Raw genomic sequence first — 7,657 nt, forward strand, 5'->3', positions numbered from 1 at the left:
GCATTGTCAAAGAACTACATTACAAAACTAGAAAAAAAAAATAAAAAGAAAATTTATCTGGAGTAAAAAAAAAAAAAGTCAATAATCTCAAGTGAAATAATGAAAAAGTAGGAAACTAGGAAACCTAATAGCACGATAGCTGAAATTATTCTGTTAAAAAAAAGTAATCATCAATGCTACTTGGTTCTGCTTTAAAAAAAAAAACAAAACAAAAAAAATATCCATTTGAATAGATTAGGCACACAAGATCCAGAAGCAAACAAATTTGGTAGCATAGTTTTTGATGAACTCAAATCTGACTTTACAAAAATACTCCATTAGGCAGCTATACCAATCTATCTGATGTTCTTTGCACATGGCACTCTATCCCTTAACTTTGATTCCATTCAAAGTTGCCTAGGTTAGCCCAATGCCTAGAAGACTCTTCCCTCTCTTTGTTTCAATGACTTCTGACAGCATTAATAGCACCTTTTTCAGTAGTTCTTTCTCAAACTTGCCAAAATCTATTCTCTGCTAATGTTTCCCATTACTTTGGATTTATTCTGTGTATATCTTGTGTGTATGATTTCTATGTTGTCACCCACATTAGAATGTGAGCTCCTTAAGCCAGAGAAAGCATTTTTGCCTTTCTTTGCATCTCAAGAAAATAATAAAGTGCCTAGTACAGAGTAACTCCTCAGTAAATGCTTAGTGATTGACTTTTAGAAAAACTATTAAGAAAAATGAAAAGTAATGAAGCAAAAAATTAATTTAGACTAATATTTCATATCATTTACCAAATAAATTCCAAATAGATACATGACAGGTATAAAAGATCATATAATAAATAAATTAGAAGAGTAGAAAAGAAAATAACTTCCTCAGCCAGGTATAAAGAGGGAATTCTAACCAAAGGATAGAAAAGATCACAGAAAATAAAATGGACAAGACTGATTACATAAAAGTTTCTGCATAAGCAAAATCAGGACAGTTACAATGAGTAGGTAAATAACCAGGATAAAATAACCTTTGTAGAGGTTCTGATAGAAATCTAATCATGAAAATTCATAGGAAAATGATTCAAATATTTAAGAATAGATAGTTAAATGATATGAATGTTGCAAAATCGCAGACTAGGGATATGAGAAAACATCTACTACTTCTTTGCAGTTAGAGTCCATAGGTATGAAATATTTCATGTTACATAAGATTTTTTTCTATATTGATCAGCTTTATTGATTTTTTTCCTTCCTCTTTTTCTTTTTTATTTAAAAGAAAACCTTTTATTATAAGGGATGATTCTGGGAAAATGGAGGGGAGAAATGTAGGCAATGTTAAAACAAAAATTATCAATAAAAATCGATTTTCAAAAGAGTAAATGTAATTCCCTCATAGATAAAGGGCCAAAAAATGTGAATAGGTGGCTAGGAGAGTCTATACTTAAGAGTGCTGAGCCTGAAGTTAGGAAGATTTATCTTTCTGAGTGCAAATCAAGTCTCAGATACTTAGCTATGTGATCTGGACAAGTCACTTAACCCTGTTCAAGTTTCCTCATTTGAAAAATGAGCTGGAGAAGGAAATGGCAAACCTAGTATCTCTGCCAAGAAAACCCCAAAAGAGATCACATAGAGTCAGATGCAACTGAAAAATGACTGACAGGTAAGCAAAGATATTTATAAGCAGTTCTCAAAGAAATTCAACCTTTGAATAATTATATTTAAAAGGCCAAATCACTAATAATGAGATGAAAATTAAAATAACTCTGAGGTTTCATCTCACATATATCAGATTGGCAAAGATGACCAGAAAAAGGAAAATTACAATTATTGGATGAGACATGAGAAGACAGGCAAACTAATATAGTGCTGGTGGAGCTGTCAAATATCTTTATATCTTTATCAATAATAATGTTAGTTTTCTTCTCTCTCCCACTTCCCCTTAATCATTAGAAAAGAAAAAAAAAAAACCAAAATCTTTGTAACAAATATGTATAAGCAAGTAAGAATGCATACCTTAATTTACATCTCAATTTAATTATCTCCGTCAGGGAGATGAGTGGTAGCATGCTTCCACCATGGTTGATCATTGCAGTAATGAGAGTTCTTAAGTCTTTCAAGGTTTGTTTTTACAATGCTGTTCTTGTTATTTAAATTGTTCTCCTGGTTCCATTTACCTCATTCTGCATCAATTTATATAAGCCTTCCCAAGTTTCTCTAAAACTCCCCTTTTTCATTTATGGTCCAGAAATATACCATTATGTTCATGTACATAAGTTGTTCAACCATTTCCCAATTGATGAGTATTCTCTTTGTTTCCAGTTCTTCACTACAACAAAAAGTGCTAGTATAAATATTAGATATAATAGGTCTTTTCCCTATTTATTTGATCTTTGGTGACTATGGTATTACTAAGTCAAAAGGAAAAAAAAATGCACATTTTAACATTATTTGGAGCCCAGCTCCACATTGCTTCTCAGAATGATTGGATTAATTTATAACTCCATTGATAGTATAGTAATGTTCCTCTTTTTAATAAACTCCTACAACATTTGTCATTTTCCTTTTTCTGGTCATTTTATTTTTTAAGTTTATATTTTCTGGTTATGAATGTATATTAACTTTTTAAATACACATTTCTTTATGAATCATGTTGGGACAAATTTTGGGGGGAAAAAAGGTAGAAAAAAAAGTGGACATAGCATGTGTTGATTTACATTCAATCTCTATAGTTCTTTTTCTGGATGCAGATAATATTTTCTATCCAAAGTTTATTGGGATTGCCTTGGATCACTGAATTGCTAAGAACTAAGTCTATCATAGTTGATCATTGCTCAATCTTGTTGTTACTGTGTACGCTGTATTCCTGGTTCTGTTTGTTTCACTCAGCATCAGTCCATGTAAATTTTTTCAGGCCTTTCTAAAATTAGCTTGTTTATCATTTTTATAGAATAATAATATTCCATTATCTTCATGTACCACAACATGTTCAGCCATTCTCCAATTGCTGGGCATCTACTCATTTTCTGATTCTTTGCCACCACAAACATTTTTGTTCAGATGGCTCCTTTTCCTTCCTTTATGATTTCCTTAGGATACAGACCCAGTAATGGCACTTCTGAGTCAAAGGGTATGTGCAATTTATAGCCCTTTGGGCATAATTCCGAATTACTCTCCAGAATGGTTGGATCAGTTCACAAGTTCACCAACAATGCATTAGTGTCCCAGTTTTCCCATATCTTCTCCAATGTTTATCATTATCTTTTACTGCCATTTTATCCACTCTGAGAGGTGTTGTTTTAATTTGCATTTTCTCTAGTCAATAGTGATTTAGAGCATTTTTTCATATGACTATAGATGGCTTTAATTTCATCATCTGAAAATTGTCTATTCATAACATTTGACCATTTATCAATTGAGGAATGACCCGTATTCTTACAAATTTGACACCATTATTTTAGAAATGAGACCTTTGTCAAAAACACTAGCTGCAAAAAATTTCCCGTTTTATATTTCTCCTTTAATCTTGTTTATGTTGGTTTTGTTTGTGCAAATACTTTTTAATTTGATGTAATTAAAGTTGTCCATTTTGCATTTCATTCTGATCATTTTAAGGAATCTGATGGATATAAGGTAGAATTTCAGCATTAATTTAATTTGCATTATCTAATTATTAGTGATTTATTCATATAGCTATTGATAGTGTGAATTTCTTCTCTGAATAACTGCCTGTCCATATCCTTTAATCATTTATTACTTGGAGAATGACTTCTTATAAATTTAAATCAGTTCCCTATTCATCATGAATATCAGACATTTATCAGAAAAGTTTAATGCAAATTTTTTCTCAGTTAAGCATTTCCTTCTTTATTTTCATTGTATTGGTCTTGTTTGAACTAAAGCTATTTAACTTTATATGATTAAAATTCTCCATTTTATATTCTTGGTCCCCCTCTATTTTCCTGATCCAATAGTTCAGGAAAGCAATTGGAAACTATTGCCCTATAGTTATTAACCTAGGCACTGTTTAATCCAGTGATACCGTTATAAGGTTTATACCTCTCCAGAAAGAGAGAAATATAGACAGAGGCACAAAGAGAGAAAGACAGAGAGAGAACCTTCATGTACAAAAATATTTCTAGCACATCTGTTTTTCCCCTTTTTTTTATTATTATTGCTTTTATTTACAAAACATATGCATGAGTAATTTTTCAATATTGACCCTTGTAAAACCTTCTGTTCCCACTTTTCCCCTCCTTCCCCCATACCCTCCTCTAGATGGCAGTTAGTCCAATACATGTATTGTTAAATATGTTAATATATGTTTATATGTTAAATATGTTAAAATATATGTTAAGTCCAATATATGTATACATATTTATACAGTTATCTTGTTCAAGAAAAATCAGATCTAGAAAGAAAAAAAAACCTGAGAAGGAAAACAAAAATGCAAGCAAACAATAACAGAAAGAATAAAAATGCTATGTTGTGGTCCACACTCAGTTCCCATAGTCCTCTCTCTGGGTGTAGATGGCTCTCTTCATCACTGAACAATTGGAACTGGTTTAAATCAACTCATTGTGGAAGAGAGCCATGTCCATCAGAATTGTATAGTCTTCTTGTTGCGGTAGCACATCTTTTTATGGTAGCAGGGAATTGGAAAATAGGAGGATACCCATCGTTTGGGAAATAGCTGAACAAATTATGATATATGAATATAATAATATTTTTGTACCTCATGAAGCAATGAAAGGGATGGATTCAAAGAAACATAGTAATATGTGTATGTACTAATGCAGTGAAGTGATCATGATTAGGAGAACAATATATTCAGTAATTACAAAACGGTAAAGAAAAACAGTTTTGAAAGACTAAAAAAAGCCTGAAGAAGTCAGTGACATACTTTAGATCCAGAAGATAGTTATGAAGCATGCTACCCACCTCCTGACAAAGAGATGATAGATGTGAAATGTAGAATGAGGTATGTATTTTCAGAAAAGTATTGATATGTAGATTTATTTTTCATGAGAGGACTTAATTGATACAAGGAAGAGGATTTTAAATTTAAATTTTATTTTTATCATTTCTGCTTTTTGTATTTAGGTGTCAACCTTGAAAAGACTTAAATACTCTGATCAATTCAATGTCCAACTTTATTTTATTATATGCTTTAAAAAAAGAAGTAAGCTGATTATAGTAGATTAATGGTTTCATATGCAATCTTTTTGTTCTGTCCTTTTTTTGCATGAATAAATGCTCATGTTAATTGTTAACCATAGAATAACAAAAGACAAAAACAAGTTAAGATGTAGTTCTAGAAATGCTAGCTATTGAAATGATAGGACCAAAAAAAATGAAGAAACAAGCATAGGCAAAATATATGTATATGTGTATATATATATATATATATATAATTTTTGTGTATTAAGATTATTTAGGGAATTCTAAAGATTCAATTTAAAAATTAGCTAGAATAATTTCAATAAAGTAGCAATATATAAAATGAAGTCACAAAAGTAATCACACTTTCTGTATATCATTAACAAAACTAACAGGTACAAAATAGAAAAAGAAATTCTATTCAAAATTGAAGAATGTACTAAAAATGTCTCAGAATCTACCTACTAAGATATATACAGAAATTACATGAATATAGCCACAAAATGCTGGATTTTTGTGGGGTTTTTTTTTTTTCAGAAATAAGGGAACAGCTAAATAATTGTTCACAGTTGGGCCAATACTAATTTTTATATTAAAATAATGTTGCCTAAATTAACCTAGCTGTTCAATATCACACCAAGCAAACTACCAAAATAGTACTTTTTAGAACTAAGGAAGAGTCAAAACAAAATTTATCTTGGAAAAAAAAAAAGGTCAAGAAACTCAAGGGAAATGGGAAGGAAAACAATAATCATCAAAACAACTTGGCACTGGTCAACATTATCAATGAAATAGATACAAGATCCAGAAGCAATCAAACTTAGCAATACAATGTTCAATATACTCAAGGATTATAACTACTAGGGTAAAAGGTTATTTAACAAAAACTATTGGGAAAATTGAAAAGCAGTTTGGAAAAAATTATGATTTTGCCAAAATCCCACATCATCTACCACGATAAGTTCCAAGTAGAAATACAAATGTCATATCATAAAGAGATTAAGAGGACAGAGCTAAGATGGCAGTGTGATAGGAGGCTGTTATTCATCCTTCTTTCTAGAAGAGGATCATGATGGGGGGCAGGGGAGAAACAGCATTACATGAAAGTCAATTGGAAAGTGAATGCAAGTGAAGTGAAATGTTCCAGGCCAGATCTTTCCAGAAAAAAATACAGGAAAAAAGTCACAGTGAGTTTTTTGTCAAGCCCAGGTCAGCATAAAAAGACAAACAAGGAATTCTATGAGTACTGGGACAGAGCTGAGCTAGGATCTCCCAGAGCTGGAGCACTTTAGCACCCAAGGAGAGACAAGATATAGTAACCTAAACCAGGCCACCCCCTGACCCAGATCAGAGCACTGCAACAAAGATAAAATAGTATACCAAAATATCTAGAATGCAATAAAGCAGTTCTCACAGGGAAAAGTATCCTTATAACCAACATTTCGATATAATAACAGCAAAACATCAGAGGCATTAATAGAAAAGAATATCCCATTCCAAATAACTACAAAATGTGTAAGATATCTTGGAAATCAACCTCTCAAAACAAACGAAGGCTAGCATAAACTCAATTACTACCTAAAAAATTTTAAAGCAAAACAACCTAAATAGCTGAAGGAATATTTTGCATTTATGATGTCTATGCCAATATAATAAAAATGACAGGACTATCAAAATTAATTTGCACATTTAATGTTATACCAATCAAATTACCAAAGGGATTCTTTACAGATCTTGATAAAATGGTGACAGAATTCATTTGGAAAATCAAAAGATCTAGAATATCAAAGGAAATGATGAAAAGAAGGGGAAAGGGGGAATAGCACTTCCAGACCTCAAACTATATTACAAAGCAGCAACTATCAAAGCTAAAGGATAAAGAGATAGATAAATAGAACAGAATAGACAAGGAAGATTCAGAACAATCAAATCCAATGACAAAGTATTTGATACAGAAGAAAATACAAGTTAAAAGAGGAAAACACAAATTACCAAGAAAAAAAACTCCCTATCTGATAAAAAAAAAAAAAAAAAAAAAAAAAAAAAAACTGCTGAGAAAACTGGAAAGCAGTATGGCAAAAATTAGAATTAGACCAACATCTAATCACACTCTATAATTTATAGATAGCCTGAATATAAAAGAACATATTTTTTAAAATGGAAGAGAAAGAGTTTATATCTCTCATACCTTTATGTTAGAAATGTATTCTTAACCAAACAAGAGATAGAAGTAATTACTAAAAATAAATTGGATAACTTTGATTACTTGAAAATGAAAAGGCATCTGCATAGATAACACATATATCTACATATATACAATATATCTACCATAAAAAGAAAAGTTATTGAATGGGTTTTGTATCCAAGATATATAAATAATTAATAAATGTATTTGACTAATAACCATTCTTCAACAGATAATCAAAGAACATGAACAAACAGTTCTCAAAAGAATTCCAAAGTATTCACAACCATGTGAAAACATGTTCCAAATCACTAATAACAAAAGAAATGCAAATCAA

This window comes from Sarcophilus harrisii, chromosome 3 (genome assembly GCF_902635505.1).
Source record: "Sarcophilus harrisii chromosome 3, mSarHar1.11, whole genome shotgun sequence".
In the NCBI taxonomy this organism is placed as follows: Eukaryota; Metazoa; Chordata; class Mammalia; order Dasyuromorphia; family Dasyuridae; genus Sarcophilus; species Sarcophilus harrisii.